Below are 19,493 nucleotides of genomic sequence, written 5' to 3' on the forward strand. Positions count from 1 at the left end.
TTTTTTTTTTTTTTTTTGTAGAGACAGTCTCACTGTACCGCCCTCGGTAGAGTGCCATGACATCACAGGACTCACAGCAACCTCCAACTCCTGGGCTTACGCGATTCTCTTGCCTCAGCCTCCCGACCAGCCAGGACTACAGGCGCCCGCCACAACGCCCGGCTATTTTTTGGTTGCAGTTTGGCCGGGGCTGGGTTTGAACCCACCACCGTCGGTATATGGGGCCGGCGCCCTACTCACTGAGCCACAAGCACTGCCCAAGAATCCTTTCTAATAAAGATTATAATTACGAACTCCTTAGAAGCAGAGCTTGTTCAAGTTTGTTCTTCTAAGAGCCAGTTGGCAGTGTCCCATAAATATTTATTTATTTATTTATTATTTTTTTTTTTTTGTAGAGACAGAGTCTTACTTTACTGCCCTCGGTAGAGTGCTGTGGCGTCACATGGCTCACAGCAACCTCCAGCTCTTGGGCTTATGTGATTCTCTTGCCTCAGCCTCCCGAGCAGCTGGGACTACAGGCGCCCACCACAACGCCCGGCTATTTTTTTGTTGTTGCAGTTCGGCCGGGGCTGGGTCTGAACCCACCACCCTCGGTATATGGGGCCGGCGCCCTACTCACTGAGCCACAGGCGCCGCCCTAAATATTTATTAAATGAAACTTGGATTACTAATCTAGACTTCACTTTCTTTTTCTTTTTCTTTTTTGAGATGGAGCCTCAGGCTGTTGCCCTGGATAGAGTGCTGTGGCATCACAGCTCACAGTAACCTCCAACTCCTGGGCTCAAGCTATTCTCCTGCCTCCACCTCCCAAGTAGCTGGGATTACAGGTGCCCGCCACAATGTCCGGCTGTATTTATTTATTTATTTTAATTTTTCGTAGAGACAGAGTCTCACTTTATCACCCTCAGCAGAGTGCCATGGCGCCTTAGCTGTTTGAGCCACAGGTGGCATCTTACAAGGGTACCTGTGAAACTTAGTGAATGCAGAATATGATTGTCTTAACACAATAACTAAGAAAATGCCAGGAATGCTGTGTTAGCCAGTGTGATGAAAATGTGACGAACTGTTTATAAAACCAGTGTATGGTGCCCCATGATCGTATTACTGTACACAGCTATGATCTAATACTAATAAAAAAAAATTTTACACAACCACACGGGGCTCAGTGGCTAAGCCTATAATCCCAGCAACTCGAGATGCTGAGGCACGAGGATTGCTTAAAAGGCCAGGAGCTCCAGACCAGCATAAGCAACATAGGAAGATGCCGTCTTTAGAAAAAAAATCTTTTACCATCCAATAATTCGAAGAATTTCCCATGGATTAGCTTTATTGTCCCTAAAATTCAACCCTGCTTCTCTTCCACTATTCACATATTTTTTTGCTGCTAGAGCACTGGGCACATTCAAATAACTATAAGAGGTCTGGTCCCATACCTTTGTCTTAAAATGCTGGGTAGGTGAGCATAATGGGCAATATATTCTTGGAAGCCAGTTGAGACAGCTGGCAATATTTAACTACACATGGAAGTGACTGTGGGTTACAAAAATATATCCCAGTAAACTCAAACCAAATGTATCCCTACCTCAACATCCCTTTAGCTACATTTAAAAAATGTCTGCTAGCCATTCCAACATTCTAGAGAAGGGGGTACATGGAAGATGGAAGTCACTAAGCACTAAAGATTGTAGTTAGAATACCTTACTTTTACAAATTTTGCAAAAGCGTATCACTGTGTGAACATATGGCTAGGGCTTCTTCCAAGTACTTGGAAAGGGCTGTGCAAGTGAGAGCCCCTGAAGCTGAAGTCTCTTTGGCTACAACAGTAAATCTGCCTCACAGGGGTCTTCAAACTATGGCCTGCAGGCCACATGCGGCTGTGTGATTGTATTTGTTCCTGTTTTGTTTTTTTTACTTCAAAATAAGATATGTGCGGTGTGCATAGGAATTTGTTCACAGTTTTTTTTTTTTTTTTTGTAGAGACAGAGTGTCACTTTATGCCCTTCGGGTAGAGTGCCATGGCATCACACAGCTCACAGCAACCTCCAACTCCTAGGCTTAAGCGATTCTCTTGCCTCAGCCTCCTGAGTAGCTGGGACGACAGGAGCCCGCCACCATGCCCAGCCATTTTTGGTTGCAGTTCAGCCGGGGCCGGGTTTGAACCCGCCACCCTCGGTATGTGGGGCCGGCGCCTTACCGACTGAGCCACAGGCGCCGCCCTCACAGTTTTTTTTTTAAACTATAGTCCCGCCTTCTAATGGTCTGAGGGACAGTGAACTGGCCCTCTGTTTTAGAAGTCTGAGGACCCCTGGTAGAGAGAGTCATTTAATTACCAGGTAAATTGTCAATTTTCACAGTCAGCTTTACCTAGGACCAGTAGAATTTTTGAGGCAAAAATTCCCTAACAGGAAGATACCTTTGTCTCCTGTGTCAAAGGGCTCCCTGCTATTTGTTTAGACTAGATCTCAAACTCTTTCCTCTTAGGGCCACTTCACACTCCAAAGTATCAAAGACTCCAAAGAGCTTTTATGTGGATCATTTCTATCAACATTTGCTGTTAGGGATTAAAACAAAAAATGTGAAATACTTGTTTATTCATCTCTTGAAACTACAATAATAAATCTATCACATGTTAACATAAATAACACATTTCAAATAAAAAATAACTATTTTCCAAAGCAAAAAGAATTTAGTGAGAAGAGTGGCATTATTTCACATTTCTGCAAATTTCCTTAGTGTCTAGCTTAATAGAAGATTTTCCTATTTGCTTTTGCATTTAATCTATTGCAATATCACAGGACATGTAGTCTCCAGAAAACCCCACTGTATTGTTATTAGAGTGAAAAAGGCAAATAAAGTCTTAGTATGAAATTAATTTTGATTTTGTGGAGAATCATTGATTTAGACATCACTATATCTACTTTTTAGTTGCCTAAGCTCCCAAAGTACACTCTCTCTGACGTTTTCTGCAGCTATATAAACAAATTCACCTCCCAGATAAGAGATGATGGCTGCATTTTTTAATCATACATGGAAAACTTTAGAAAATTATTTTTAATGAATAGGATTTTTTTTTGTTTTTTGAGACAAAGCCTCAAGCTGTCGCCCTGGGCAGGGTGCTATGGCATCACAGCTCACAGCAACCTCCAACTCCTGGGCTTAAGCGATTCTCTTGCCTCAGCCTCCCAAGTAGCTGGGACTCAGGCGCCTGCCACAATGCCTGGCTATTTTTTGGTTGTAGTTGTCATTGCTGTTTGGCAGGCCAGGGCTGGATTCGAACCCGCCAAGCTCCGATGTATGTGGTTGGCGCCCTAGCCGCTTGAGCTACAGGCGCCAAGCCACTGTCATTTCTTTTTTACAGATAAGTAAACTGAGATTCAGCGGTTGTTAACGCTCAGTGTTCTGCAGGACTGAGCCAGGATTTGAATCCAGGAAATCTGATTCAGTCTATTATCTAATGATAAAGTATAAAAGTAAGAGATATAATGAGATTAGTATAAAATGACCGTAGAGGTGTGAGAAGGTTGGCAAAGCACAAAGCCTTTCGAGGGCCGAGACAACTGACCTATGAAGTCTGAACGCACTGTATTATTTTCCACCCGTCCACGTTTTATTTTCTACACGCTTAAGTTCTGCTTCTCATTTTTAAGTCATTTCATTGCCAGCGGCTTGGTCCCTTAGGCCTGACACTGACCCTGAAATTAAGGAGCGAAAATAAATCAGCGTTGGGGTGGGGCAAACCCACGTGGTAACCACGGTAACACGGGTAGGGCTAGAATCCTGCGCAAGCGCGTTACATCCCAGGTCCGCCAGCCCACCGCTGGGCTGCCAGCCTGAGTCCCTCCTCTCTGCCTCAGACTCCTAGGGCGGGCCCGGCAGGGGAGGGAGAGCGAGGCCGGGGCTGAGCGCCTGCGCAGTGGCTGGGGCGCTGGTGTGATCGAGCTCACGTAGCGAGGGCCGCCGCCGCGGCCTAGAGGTTATAAAAGGGCTAACTGGCTCCCTCTGCTGCCCAGTTGCGCCGCCAGCGGGCTGAGGGGAGGGAGAAGGTAGCCAGCCCGGGTGCAGGCTACAGGGGACCCAAGAGCGCGCCACCATCCTGTCCCACTTTACAGGTGAGACGCTCCCTCGACCTTGGGTGCTGAAGTTGAGGCTCTTGGGCAGCGGTGGTCTGTCTCAGATGGCTGCGGCGATTCGGTCCTCCCAGCTCTGGTGGGATGGCTTGGGGGCGGGGGGTCTCCAGTTCGCCACAGCAGCCTCGGGACCTTTTCCTCTGGAGACTCGGCCCCTCGCCCTGCGCCGCGCGACTCCTGGCTGCAATGGCCCGGCTGCCAGTCCTCTCAGTGCTCCCCTTCCCACCTCCGTCCCCGTTGTGCCTCCGACCCTCGGGGCTGCGGCAGCCTCCGTCCCCGCTCCGGGGACCAGAATTTTCTTGAGTTTTCCTTTCCAGGGAGGAATCACCCTGTTGACTTTTCCAAGCTCCCTTCGTACCTGGTCCTCCTATGAAGCCGAGGGCGGGGCGTGGCTTTTTGGCCGCCACAGCCGCAGATGGTTAGCGTGTGGCGATGGAGAGTGGATTTTAAAAGCTCAAGAGGATGCACTTCATGCGTTTTCGCCCTGTCGAAAAGTGGTGGGTTGGGGAAGTGGATCAACCCAGAAAGTTCTGGCTGAACTCATCTGTTGCACGGGGCGGTGCTTCCTCCGCAGCTAGACGTAGCCCCGGGCGCCGAGTTCAGTGCGGCTCGCGCGGAGGAAGTCCGCTGTCAGGTCACCTAGTTGTCTGGGAAGCTAGGCTTCTTCCTTCCCTTTTCTTCGTAAAAAAATTTTAAAGCCACCAGAACGTTCAGCGCTGCTCTCTCTGTGATTTGCGGCTTTTAGAAATTCACATCAGTTCCAAGGCTGCGTGAGAATTTTGAGTTAGGGTTAGAGATGTATGTTTCAAGGGGGGAAGAAGGATGGTATCTTGAGACTATTTCTCCTAAATGATCTGATCTTTTAAAAAGAAGTCCGAATAGATTATGACCTCCGAGAGGAGAAGACCCTTGGAATTTTGCGCTTTCTTGAAGAAAGGGCTGAAGAAGCTGCTAGATCCCCTTTTGGGAATCGATCTAAAAGGCCGGAGAAACTTGCCAGTTCGAAACCGTTCCACTTAACTGTTTCTGTTTCTGCGAAAGCTATGGTTCTTGGACTTTCCTTGGAATGCACTCTAAAGGGGTGAAGTAGCCACTACGTGAGTGGGGGAAGGGGAGAGACGTGGCAGCAGAGTTCTTTAATCAACCTTTTGGTCCTTTTTTTTTTTTTTAAGGTTCTGGGTAGAAACGTGTCCCCTTTTAGGCTTAGATGTAGCTTATGAATGAGGCTAGTCTTTTCCTAAAATAAGGAAAAATTGAGGCTACATAGCAGGAACATTGGAAGTTAACTTTAAAAACATGTTAAAAGGATTTTCTGATGAAATTTCTATGGAGAAAATGGATACTTTTAAAGCAGGAAATAGTCAAGAAGCTGAAAGTGAACAATCTTGAATATTTGCCTTGATCTGAACTGTGAATAGATATTCTGTGATTTTTCTCTTAATTTTGGCTTTTAGCCTGTGAATATAATTTAAGAATCTTAAATTTGAATTTCAAATCTTACCTTTTTTCTTTCTATGGAAAGCATAGATTTTGTCTCTTACCTTTAAAAGTCATATTAGTTTTGGTTTTAGAACATTGTGCCCTAAGTTCTGTCATCGTTTCTGATAGCTGATGGCAAATGCTTATTAGATTTGTGTAGACCAGGAAAAGGACCACTTTGTCTCTTTTAGATGCATTTGCTGTTTCCATTGATAGCATGAAATGAGTTTTATTTTGAAATCCTGAAAGCCAGGAACTTTGGTAAGAGGATAATTACATTGGCTATTTTATATTTCGGTAACTTAGGTGGTAAAACAGATGAAAAATGTGTACAGCTTTTAATGATTACAAAAACCATTTAGACACTGCAAAAGGCTATTGAAAAAACAAAAATTTTATTAAAAAAATTTAAAAAAGCAAAGTTTTTTTTTTGGCCGGGGCTGGGTTTGAACCCACCACCTCCGGCATATGGGACCGGCGCCCTACTCCTTGAGCCACAGGTGCTGCCCAAAAGCAAAGTTTTATTATTGCTTATCTAGGCCTGTTTTTGCAATTAAATCTTGGTTTTTGATAAGGAATTGTTAACCTTTTTTTTGTTTTTTTGTTTTTTTGGCCAGGGCTCGAACCCCCCCACCCCTGGCATATGGGCCCGCGCCCTACTCCTTGAGCCACAGGTGCCGCCCCTGTTAACCTTTTTTTTTTTTTTCCTCTGAGACAGGGTCTTACTCTGTTGCCCAGGCTAGAGTGCTATGGCATCAGCCTAGCTCACAGTAACCTCAAACTCTTGGATTCGAGTAATCTTCTTGCCTCAGCCTCCCAAGTAGCTGGGACTACAGCCCCTCCAGACACACACACACAATGGCTGGCTAATTTTTCTATTTTTAATAGGGTCCTACTCTTGCTCAGGCTGGTTTTGAATTCCTGAGCTCAAGTGATCTTCCCCGCCTTGGGAGTGCTAGCATGAGTCACCACACCCTACTAGTTAACCTTTTCTATTACTGCAGAGTAACTTGGCTGCTGATAAGTAGTATCTTTCATAGGACAATTAAGTTCAAACTCCTGCTTTATTCCAGAAGTGCCACAAGATTGGGATAGCCATAGAGCTTAAGAGCCTTCATTTCTATGGAAGGAATATTTTATTTTATTTAGCAACTAATTATCAAAGTGGGACATAATTACTGCTCTTAGATTGACCTGTGAGAGCCATAGTAGTGGTGCTCAACCTATTTTGAGTTCATGAAATTTTTTGAGAATCTGAGGAAAGTTGTGGTCCTAGATCAGAAGATGCAAATACAGTAGAACCTCTGTAAGTTGACACTAAAGGGACTGTAACAAACTGGTCAACATATGGAGGTGATCAACAAAAGGAATGAGACCTTCGTATGTGTGGTGCATGTCCAATTTATATAAATTAAGTCAACTTAAGGAAGTGGTCAGTGTAGGGAGGTGGTCAAATACGAAGGTTATACTGTATATAATTTCCTTCTCCTCCCCCAAGCTCATTCCTGAATTCTATTAAAAGAATCCCTAAAAAGTAAAAGATATGAAGCTATTCTTTAAGGATATCTAGGTGTCCTGAGATGTAGTTCTTAAATATTTCTGAAAGTTGAGTTGGGCTTGTAAGTTGGATTGGACTTGTATGTATTATAGATAGTCCTAAACTTGTGCTTATTTAAAGCCCTCTTGCATGTAATACAACATACCTGGTTTTTCACTCTGAAAGTGAAACAGGCTTGGAAGTAAACAAAAATAAATTGCACAGACCCTTGACATTAAACTTTATTCTTGCAGTGAGATCTTGAATCTTAGAATTAAAACATAATGGGAGTGTATGTATAAGTGTATGAATATATTTCAAAAGACAAGTCCGCCTGGGCACAGGGACTCATGCCTATAATCCTAACACTGTGGGAGGCTGAGGTAGGGGGATTGTTTGAGTCAGGAGTTCAAGACCAGTCTGAGTAGGAGTGAGACTCCCATCTCTACTAAAAATAGAAAAAATTAGCCAGGCGTGGCAGTCTATGCCTGTAGTCCCAGCTACTTGGGAGGCTGAGGCAGGAAGTTTGCTTGAGCCTAGCAGTTTGAGGTTGAAGTGAGCTATAATAGCACCTTTGCATGTAACCTGGGTGACAGAAAGAGATCTTGTCTCAAAAAATAAATAAATAGGCTGGGTGCAATAGTTCATGCCTATAATCCTAGGACTCTGGGAGGCCAAGGCAGGAGAATTTCCTTGAGCTTAGGAAGAAGCTCAAGCATGAGACCCTGTCTCTACTAAAACCAGAACAAATTAGCTGGGCTGGTGACTGATGCCTATCTTCCTAGCTACTTGGGAGGCTAAGGCAAGAGGATTGCTTGAACCCAGCAGTTTGAGGTTGCTGTGAGTAAGGCTGATGCCTTAGCACTCTAGCCTGGGCAACAGAGTGAGAGTCTGTCTCATAAATACATATATACATACTTACATACATATATACAAAGTGGGTAAAAATACACGGGAAATTGGTTAAAGCTTTGTCTTTCTCCCCTTATCCCCTTCTATGGCCCAGGCTGAAGTGAAGTAGTGGGATTATAGCTCACTGCAGCCTTAAACTCCTGGACTCAAAGAATCATCCTGCTTCAGCCTCCTGACTAGCTAGGACTACAGGTGTGTGCCACCACACCCAGCTAATTTTTAATATACAGGGTGTCCATAAAGTTCACTATTTTTTTTTTGTAGAGACAGAGTTTCACTTCATTGCCCTGGGTAGAGTGCTGTGGCATCACACAGCTCACAGCAACCTCCAACTCCTGGGCTTAGGCGATTCTCCTGCCTCAGCCTCCCAAGTAGCTGGGACTACAGGTGCCCGCCACAACGCCCGGCTATTTTTTTTTTTTGTTGTTGTTGCAGTTTGGCTGGGGCTGGGTTTGAACCCGCCACCCTCCGTATATGGGGCCGGTGCCCTGCTCACTGAGCCACAGGCGCCGCCCTAAAGTTCACTATTTTAAATTGTACACGAACTCTGTGGACACCCTGTATTTTGTAGATACGGGATCTCATTGTATTGCCCAGGCTGGTCTTGAATTCTGAGGCTCAAGCAATCCTTCCTTAGCCTCCTTGAGTGCTGGAATTACAGCCATGAGGCACATGCCTGGCCTTTGTGTTTCTACTCAATGAAATTTATTTGTATAAATTGAATCTGTCCTGTCATTAGTTTAAGGAAATAAATAATTGTGCCAAAAGAAAAACTTTAGAAACTCAAAAGGACTCCGTTAGGTTACACTAGCAGTTTTTAAACTTGATATAATGAAAAACATTTGTTTTCTTGGTCTTTGGATGATCAGTATGACTATTAGTCTATTTAGTTGAACATGGGCTAAATATACATTAAAGAGATCCATACTCTGTGTGTGTGTGTGTGTGTGTGTGTGTAGAGACAGAGTCTCACTTTATCACCCTCTGTAGAGTGCCATGGCATCACACAGCTCATAGCAACCTCCAACTCCAGGGCTTAGGCAATTATCTTGCCTCAGCCTCCCGAGTAGCTGGGACTACAGGCGCCCGCCACAATGCCCAGCTATTTTTTTGTTGCAATTTGGCCAGGGCTGGGTTTGAACCCACCATCCTCTGTATATGGGGCCGGTGCCCCACCCATTGAGCCACAGGTGCCGCCTGAGATTCATACTTTTTACAGAATTGTCATCAGTGAATAACTACTATCTTGAACTTCTTCCTCCTGCTTAGAGTTTCATATAAATTTGCCCATATTTTAGTAGTTTAGATATTTCTCACTTAAATAGTAATATTATATCAAATTAGTATACCCAGCCTTTCTCTCTTAGAGCCTTTCTCTTATTTGTTTCTTCATTATAAGAAGTGCAAAGAGAAGACTAATTTAGTAATTAATTATTTAGTTAAGTGATTATTTTGAGATAGGGTCTCACTCTGTTGCCTGGGCTAGAGTGCAATAGCATTATTGTAGCTCACTATAACCCCAAACTTCTTGTCTCAGGCCATCTGCCTGTCAGCCTGCTGAGTAGTTGACACTATAGGTGTGTGCATTTGGCGTCCAGTTTTTGACTGTTATAAATAATGCTGCTATGAGCATTCATGTACAAGTTTTTGGAGGGATGTATGTTTTCTCTTGGGTAAATTTCTAGGAGTAGAATAGCTAGATGATAAGTGATAGGGAAATTTTTTTTCTGAGTTTGTGACTAGGAGTGGAATGGCTAGATGATATGTGATAGGAAAATTTTTTTTTGAGTTTGTGGCCCATGTTTATTCTTTTAACAGTGTGTTTTGGAGAGCAGTCTTTATTCACAGAGAACATGGTCTATGTGGGAAATCCAAAAGACTTTTCTTTTTTTTTTTTCTTTTGTAGAGACAGAGTCTCACTTTACTGCCCTCGGTAGAGTGCCGTGGCCTCACACAGCTCACAGCAACCTCCAGCTCTTGGGCTTATGTGATTCTCTTGCCTCAGCCTCCCGAGCAGCTGGGACTACAAGTGCCCGCCACAACGCCCCGCTATTTTTTTGTTGCAGTTTGGCCGGGGCTGGGTTTGAACCCGCCACCCTCGGTATATGGGGTCGGCGCCCTACTCACTGAGCCACAGGCGCCGCCCCCCAAAAGACTTTTCAAAAAAGCTCTAGTGAGTAAATGAATTCAGCAAGGCGGCAGGATAGAAGGTCAATAATACAATGACCAATTGTATTTCTGTGCACCAGTATCGACCAATTGGAAATTAAAATAAAAATTTAAACATTAACTGTACAAAGTGTGTTTAAGGTTTATATGTTAGAAATTATAAAACACTGATTATGCTATGGTCATGTATTGAAAGACTTTATATATATATATATATTTTTGGGACAGTCTTACTATGTCACCCTCAGTAGAGTGATGTGGCATCATAGCTCACAGCAACCTCAAACTCATGGGCTCAAGCAATCCTCTTCCAGAGGTTCTCAACCTTCCTAATGCCACAGCCCTTTAGTACAGTTCCTGTGGGTTGAGAACCTCTGCTCTTGCCTCATTCTTTCAAGTAGCTAGGACTACAGGTGCCCACCACAACGCCCGGTTATTTTTTTGATTTTAGGCCCAGGCTGGGTTTGAACCCACCAGTCCTGGTGCATGTGGCCGGCACCCTAACCACTTGGCTACGGGCGCCGAGACTGAAAGATTCAACATTAAGATACCTTTTCTTCTCAAACTCATCTATCAATTCATTGCAATCAGTCCAATCCCACTGGCATTTCTTATGGAAACTGATGAACTAATTCTAAAATTAATATGGAAAAGCACTGGAACTAGAAAAGCTAGTACGATTTTGAAAAGAAAAACAAAGATTTTGACTTAGTTTAAAGCTGCAGTAATCAAGACAGTGTGGTATTAGATAAAAGATGGACGTACAATTCAATGGAACAGAGTAGAGAATCCAGACCCAAAAAAAGTCAATTCATTTTTGGCAAAATATAAAGGTAATTAAATCAAGAAAGGATAGTCTGAAACAGAGAATTGTTCATATGCAAAGAAGAAAAAGAGTGCTTTATTTGAGCACCCAGTATTCCGTGTTGGACACTGGGTAGCACCTTGGCCAGGAATTTATATGAAAGTTGGGACAAATGGTGTAAACTTAGTTTATGCACACAATAAATAGCAAGAGGATTCCTGAAGGACAAGGACTCGGGGTTAGTTCAGAGTGAAGTAAAGCAAGAAGGAAGTAAGGTGACATGGAGTAGAGAAGAATAAATGCATAAGAATTAGTTACTTGTCTCAGTGCCTGTAGCTCAGTGAGTAAGAGCACCAGCCACATACACCACATACACGAGGGTAGAGGGTTCGAGCCCAGCCCCTAGGCCTGCTAAACAATAACAACTACAACCAAAAATAGCCAGGCGTTGTGGTGGGCGCCTGTAGTCCCAGCTACTTGGGAGGCTGAGGCAAGAGAATCACTGAAGCCCAAGAGTTGGAGGTTGCTGTGAGCTGTGATGCCATGGCACTCTACCAAGGGCAACATAGTGAGACAAAAAAAAAAAAAAAGTTATTTCATTATTTATTTGAATATAAAAATTTACCAAAAATATTAACTGCAGGGTTGATGAGATAAACTATTAATATATTAATTGGTACCCTGGGTTAAACAGAAACCCAACTCATACTAGCACATAGGAGAATTTATTGAATTATTATGGGAGAAAAAGAATTGTCTTAAAAACTGAGGTCAGGAATGTGATTAGACTTGAAGAGCAATTGGAATATCAGAACATTCTCTTCTCTCTAATCTTTCTTTCTTTTGCATATTTATCTCACATTTTATTCTTTCCAGATAACCTTAATCCACTTTTTTGACCTATGTGACAAAAGTAGGTCTCTAAGTTATCTTGAGCTTTATTTATATAGTTCAATAATTCAGAGAGTAACTGCCATTTCTTTCTCAGTTTTGTTTCCAAAATTTTCAGGAAAGAACTTTGAATAACCTCTTAGTTAGGACATGCTGTATGTAATATGACTGATGAACCTATGGGAATGAATTAAAGGTAGAATAGAGTGGCAAAAAAAAGAAGGTAAAAAGGGGCAGTTTCCAGAAGAAAGAGAAAAGACATGGTGGAGGTGCCACTGGCAAAAACAGCTATATGGTTTTGAAATGATCTTGATGTTATTTCTGATGAAGGAGACTTAGGACTTTGGAAGAACTTCCCAAAAAATAGCCTGTGTAGTACTTTGAGTTAAAGGAAATATCTTGACTTTGAGCTGACTTCCAATATGAATTTTGAAATACTAGTCAATTGGAATTAAGCCAACAACTAGGCTCACTGCCGCAGTGAGGAAAGAAGCTAGCATGATTTCTGAGCTTTTCATAGAAAAGTGGTCATAGCATTAAAGTATTTGTCCATCAGCTTCTAAGTCATGTATCTCTCAGACAAGTATGTCACTCTCTTTGAGAGTAAAAGTATGACAGGAATTCATGGAGTTAAGTTAAAACAAATGGCAATTTGTAGAGGGATTATAGGGTAAGAACATAAATATAACTAGTTCTATTAGTAATCACTCATTTGTCTCAGAAGATACATCCTGCTTAGATGGATAAGACATGGCCAATTTTGCTATATAGCACATTGTTGTGGCCTGAATTAGAAGCATGAATTCAGGTTGCTCTTTTGTGTTGACCCTGAAAACTGTCAGAAAGATTAAAGTCTGAACACAGATGTCGGGAGGACCAATACTTGAATAAGGGATCCGTATGAGGAAAAGTAAATTTAAAGCTGGCACTTTCTAAAAGAAAAGGTTTGGAACAAGTATAGAAAGTGTGGAAGCTGTTAAAATGACCCTTGTGGAAAATATTTAGTGAACATTTAGATTAGAATATGAGGCATTCTTGGCTGGTCTGATTGTAGTAATGTTTACAGGTAACTGATCACAACCAGTTAAATTTTGTTTCTTTTCCACTCCCACAGCTTCACTTGACTAGCCTTAAAAAAAAAAAAAAAGAAGCATTCTGTAGTCTGCCTTATTAATTTTGGTATGATTTGTCTGGGAAAGACAAACTTTTTGAAATGTTGCAACTTTTTCTTGGAAGATGTTAGACTGAAAGACTAGTAGAATTATTTGCCAGGTGCCCTGTTGTAGTAATTCATTGAGTAACTTGAACTTAAATGACTCCTGACAGCTCAATATTGTAAATACAGATGCTTCTTGACTTATGATGGGGTTACATGCCAATAAACTAATTGTAAGTTGAAAATGCATTTAATATACCTAACCTAATATGACCCTTGTGGAAAATATTTAGTGAACATTTAGATTAGAATATGAGGCATTCTTGGCTGGTCTGATTGTAGTAGTGTTACAATAGCTTAGCCTAGCCCACCTTACATGTGCTAAGAATAGAATACTTACATTAGCCTTCTGTTGGGCAAAATCAATCTAACATAAAACCTATTTTATGATAAAGTGTTGAATATCTCATGTAGTTTATTGAATACTGAAAGTGAAAAACAGAATGGTAGGATACTCAAAGATATGGTTTTCATTGATTGCATCATTGTAAAGTTGAAAATCATAAGTCAAATTGTCTTAAGTTGAGGACCATCTAAATTTACAATGTAATAAAACTGTTTTAAGATCTTTTCCTAGATTTGCTTGACCTGTTGAATGTATGAGACTGGACTTCCTAGAAGAAGGACTGTAGGAAATTTTTGTGTTGGGATAAGTAGCACACTTTACATTTTATTTTTATTCAGGCCTCCCTGAATTTTCTTTTTTTTTTTTTTTTTTGAGACAGAGCTTCAAGCTGTCGCCCTGGGTAGAGTGCTATGGCATCACAGCTCACAGCAACCTCCAACTCCTGGGCTCAAGCCATTCTCCTGCCTCCGCCTCCCAAGTACAGGCGCCTGCCACAACGCCCGGCTGATTTTTGGTTGCAGCCATCGTTGTTTGGCGGGTCCGGGCAGGATTCGAACCCGCCAGCTCAGGTGTATGTGGCTGGTGCCTTAGCCACTTGAGTCACAAGTGCGGAGCCCTGAGACTATTTTCTTTCTTTCTTTTTTTTTTTTTTTGAAATGGAGTCTTACTTTGTTGCCCTGGGGTTGAGTGCTTTGATGTCATAACTTACAGCAACCTCAAACTCTTGCACTTGAGCAGTTCTCTTGCTTCAGCGTCTTGAGTAGCTAGGACTACAGGTGCCTACCATAGTACCCGGCTAGTTTTTCTGTTTTTAGTAGAAAGGGTTTGCTTTGCTCAGATTGGTCTTGAACTTCTGAGCTCAGGCAGTCCACCCACCTCAGCCTCCCAGAGTGCTAGGATTACACACATGAGTGACCATGCCGGCCTCTGAGACTATTTTCCAGTAAGATTTCTTCCATACTGTTTACTTTCTTACAGTTGTAAATATATAATCTGCATACCAAACATTATATGTATTATGCATGTACGTTGCAAAATTATGTAATAAACACTCATGAACCATCCAACTGAGAAACAAAATATTACTTATGCATACTTTTTTTTTTTTTTTTTTTTGCTGGGGCTAGGTTTGAACCCGCCACCTCCGGCATATGGAACCAGGGCCCTACTCCTTGAGGCGCCGCCCTACTTATGCATACTTTTACAGCACTGAATTTTACAGTATTAATTATCTTTGGATCTTTGATGCTTGGGTTTTGTTGTTGTTGTTTGTTACAGTTTTTGGCCAGGTCTGGGCTTGAACCCACCACCCTCGGCGCATGGAGCCGATACCCTACTCCTTGAGCCATGGGCACCACCCATGAGGTTCTTTTTTTTTGGTTGTAGTTATCATTGCTGTTTGGCAGGCCTGGGCTGGATTCAAACCTGCCAGCTCTGGTGTAGATGGCTGGCGCCCTTGCTTTGCTTGGTATGGGGTGATGCTATATGGGTCACCTTTACTGCAAATGACAGAAATCCATCTTAAACTAGCATAGTTAAGAAAAAGAGAACTTACAGGTTTCTTAGCTGGCTTGAGATTATTGGGATGGTTCACAGATTCAAAGCAATAGTTGTGAAGAATCAGGGCTCTGCTGGTGGAATTGCTTATCTCTGTATGACTTTGTCCTGTTATAGATCCTAAATAAGTGGGAAGGATGGTCACAGGACAGCTTCAAATTCACATTTCAGCTTACCAACTCTAGGAGGAGCTGCTTTCTACAACTCATTAGACCATACCTCAACCATTATGTTCATGGGGGTGAGGGGTCAGTGACTAACTTAGTCTAGAATATATGTCTGTCTATAGGAGAAAAGGATGAGAAAGTGTGCTACTTTGACAAGTAGGTAATTGGGTTGCTTTTAGGCTTAAGTCTCTTAGAGAAGGAGAGAAAGAGAAATATGGAGGCTTGTAGAGTTGGAAAATGGAACATACTCAAGCTTATGGTATTTCTTACTTTTTTATTAGAGAATAGTTATCTTAAAAACTTTGGGGTATCTTAATCTGAGAGTTGATGTTTTAGGTTTATTATTTTGTATGAAATCAATTTTTTTTTTTTTGTAGAGACAGAGTTTCACTTTATTGCCCTCAGTAGAGTGCCGTGGCATCACACAGCTCACAGCAACCTCCAACTCCTGGGCTTAGGCGATTCTTCTGACTCAGCCTCCCGAGTAGCTGGGACTACAGGCGCCCGCCACAACGCCCAGCTATTTTTGTTGTTGTTGTTGCAGTTTGGCCAGGGCCGGGTTTGAACTCGCCACCCTCGGTATATGGGGCCGGTGCCCTGCTCACTGAGCCATAGGCGCTGCCCGAAATCAATTTTTTGTGACTATAAAATAAATATTCTATAGGACATCTGGAAACTACAGAGATACAGAAAAAAAACACCTAATGTTCTATTATCCAGAGATAACTACATTTTGGTGAATTTCCTCTGCAGAATTTTCTTGCATATTTTTATGAACATACTATGATTTTTTTTCTTTGTTTTGAACAGTATTAATTATCTGTCAAAAGAGTGACAATCTCATCCAATACTGATTCCAGCAGGGTGGCATGATGTTAATTTTTAAATCTTGTTTTTGGGGTGCTGGCCCCATATACCGGAATTGGCGGGTTCAAACCCTGCCCTGGCCAAAAACTGCAACAACAAAAAAGTTTGTTTTTTCACTTAACTTTACAAATTAAAGGATATGTTTTTTTCTTTTGAGACAGAGTGTTACTGTGTTGCCCTTGGTAGAGTGCCTTGGCATAACAGCTCAAAGCAACCTCCAACTCTTGGGCTTAAGCAATTCTCTTGCCTCAGCCTCCCAAGTAGCTGGGACTACAGGAGCCCACCACAGCGCCTGGCTATTTTTTAGAGCCAGGGTCTTACTTTTGCTCAGGCTGGTCTTGAACCTGTGAGCTCAGGCAATCTGCCTGGCTCAGCCTCCCAGAGTGCTGGTATTATAGGCATGAGCCATCACTCCGGCCTCATCTTTAGTGTTTTCTTAAAAGTTGATTTGTAGGGCAGCGCCTGTGGCTCAAGGAGTAGGGCGCCGGTCCCATATGCCGGAGGTGGTGGGTTCAAACCCAGCCCCGGCCAAAAACCACAAAAAAAAAAAAAAATAAATAAATAAATAAATAAAAATAATACTCAAAATTAAAAAAAAAAAAAAAGTTGATTTGTATTAGCTTGTTAAAAGAGCTCTGTTTTCTTTAAATGGTTTCCTAGTTAATAGGTTTTTTTGACATATAAACTTAAATTATTTTGTATATTCAAATTCCATCTGTCTTGATACATTTTCTCATTTTTGAGTTTAAACATCTCTTTTAGTGATCCAATGACTTTCCGTTCGTTATTGTTAATTATAACTGTTCAGTGCATCTAGAATCTATTCTGAATCATGATGTAAGGTAATGTTTGTCTATGTGATTGATGTTTTCAATTTTTATATAAGCTGTGGATTCTTAATATTTTGGAGTTGTTATACTTGAAAAATACCATCTTTTTCTTTTTTTTAGTTATTTCTATATAGGCTGTTTTTTGTTTGTATTAAATCATAGCTGTGTACATTAATGCAATCATAGGGCACCATACACTGTTTTTATATACAATTTGACATATTTTTATCACACTGGTTAACATAGGCTTCCTGGCATTTTCTTGTGTTAAGACATTTATATTCTACATTTAGTAAGTTTCACATGTACCCTTGTAACATGCACTGTATGTGTGATCACACCAATTACTCTCTCTCCACCCATCATTCCCCTCCTTCCCCTCCCTTTCCCCATATTCTTCGGTTATAATTGGGTTATAGTTTTCATATGAAAGCTATAAATTAGTTTCATAGTAGGGCTGAGTAGGCTAATGTTTTTTGATTCATTGTGCAGTTTAAGGACAAGGAAAGATGACAAGGAAACTTTAGTGACTTCAGAGTATATTTTTATTTTGACAGAATATATTTTAGCAATGAAAAAATAATTTCATACCCTGAAATCTAAACTCTCATCAAAGTTCAAAATTTAAACAACATTTGTGATTAGCCTTTTGTTGCTACAGCAAAAGCATTTATATTTTCTGGAAATAGCATTTACTCACGAAAATTATGACAGAAATCTGTTTAAGTAGAAAATTCTAGACTCTTCAGACAGCCCAGTGTTTTGAAAAAGCTTTGTGCATTGGCAGGAGCCCAGGAGAGGAAGTGTCTACATTTACTACATTCTAGAAACCTTCCCAAAAATCACTGTAAGGTAGCCAAGAGTGCAGTGTATTTCACTGCTGTGTGGTTCTGGAAGTATCTGGAAGTTTGTAGTAAACTTGAGGGAGGAAGATTAGGAGTACTTTTAGAAAGTCAATTTTTGTGGTGAGCTATTTTTATTAACATTCAAGTTAGGGGGAAAGTAGGGCTATTTTTCAGCTTTTGTGGAATAGGGAGCTTTCAGTGTGGACTTGAGCCTGTTGATTTGGCTCAAGTCACATGAGAAATATCTGAGGTGCCCGCACAAAGATGAACAGGGTGACAAGTCCGAGTAATCAACAGGAACCTGTTGCTGGGGCAAACTATATGGTGATGTTAACTTATTCTTCGGTAAGGTAATAAGAAAAACATAAAGTCCATATTTATGATGGAGAAAGAGCAAGAGAAGAGTGCTAGCAGGGGATCTGAGAAAGCGAGGTAAAGCCTTTGTTGGTTAGTTGATATCCTCATCTGCCATGGTGAATCTCATTAGAAAAGACAGTGCTACCAGGGACATAGAGAAAAAAGACAGAAGGGCTTTGATGCAGGGTTTTTAAAAAGGAAAAAATGAACAGTCACAGCCATGTCTTAGGTTAAGATATTTTTACATAGAACATAATGGCTAAGAAAATACTAGGTCCTTTGAGAGAAATTACTGGTTTAAATGGACAGGGCTATTTATTCATTTTGGATTCTTTACAACTTAAAAAAAAAGAAGCTGGCTCTAGTGGGCTGCCTGTAGTTCCAGCTACTCAAGAGGCTGAGGCAGGAGGATCCCTTGAGCCAAGGAATTTGAGGCCAGCCTGTGCAACACAGCAAGACTGCCCCATCAACCTCCCAAAGACAAAAAAACCCAGCATTATTGAGATATAACTCATATATCATACAGTTTACCCATTTTATAGTCATGGTTCAGTGGTTTTACTCTCACAGAGTTGTTCAACCGTCAGTTATTCACTACAGTCAATTTTATTTTACTTACATATTTATTTATTTATTTATTTAATTTTTTTTGTAGAGACAGAGTCTCACTTTATGGCCCTCGGTAGAGTGCCGTGGCGTCACACAGCTCACAGCAACCTCCAACTCCTGGGCTTAAGCGATTCTCTTGCCTCAGCCTCCCGAGTAGCTGGGACTTCAGGCGCCCACCACAACGCCTGGCTATTTTTTGGTTGCAGTTTGGCCGGGGCCGGGTTTGAACCCGCCACCCTCGGTATATGGGGCTGGCACCTTACCGACTGAGCCACAGGCGCCGCCCTACATATTTATTTTTTAAGAGGGTGCTGTGTTGCCCAGGATATCCTCCAATTCCTGGGCTCAAGTGATCCATGACTCTGGAATAGCTGAGACTATAGGCCAGTGCCACCACACCTGGCTGATTTTAGAACATTTTCATTGCCCCTAAATCTACTTTTTTTTTTTTTAATGAGGCAGAGTCTTACTCTGTGGCTATGGGTAGAGTGCCCTGGCATCATAGCTCACAACAACCTCAAACTTTTGGTCTCTTGCCTCAGCCTCCCAAGTAGCTGGGGCTATAGGCACCTGCCATGACACCCAGCTAGTTTTTGTATTTTTTAGTAAAGATGGGGGTCTTGCTCTTCTTCAGGCTGGCCTCAAACTCCTGAGCTCAAGTAACGGCCTGCCTTGGTCTCCCAGAGTGCTAGGATTAGAGGGATGAGCCACCATGCCCAGCCTACAAATCTGTAACTTTATTTTACTTAGTGTTTTTTGTTGTTGTTTTGTTTTTTTTT

The 19,493-nt window shown here is 41.9% G+C and overlaps 1 protein-coding gene across 3 annotated transcripts in view; it reads left to right on the forward strand.

Annotated features, from left to right (window-relative positions):
* The first annotated feature begins 3,378 nt into the window (after positions 1–3,378).
* P4HA1 (prolyl 4-hydroxylase subunit alpha 1) overlaps positions 3,379–19,493 on the forward strand; it is an 84,605-nt gene continuing 68,490 nt past the window's right edge. For 2 of the 3 annotated variants that reach the window (XM_053586149.1, XM_053586150.1), the window contains exon 1: positions 3,380–4,109. The gene's annotated coding sequence lies outside the window, so the exon portion shown is untranslated. Of the gene's footprint in view, positions 4,110–19,493 lie in introns of all 3 variants that reach the window. The other variant, XM_053586152.1, reaches the window with a different exon arrangement.

The sequence above is a fragment of the Nycticebus coucang genome, chromosome 3 (assembly GCF_027406575.1).
Source record: "Nycticebus coucang isolate mNycCou1 chromosome 3, mNycCou1.pri, whole genome shotgun sequence".
Classification (NCBI taxonomy): Eukaryota; Metazoa; Chordata; class Mammalia; order Primates; family Lorisidae; genus Nycticebus; species Nycticebus coucang.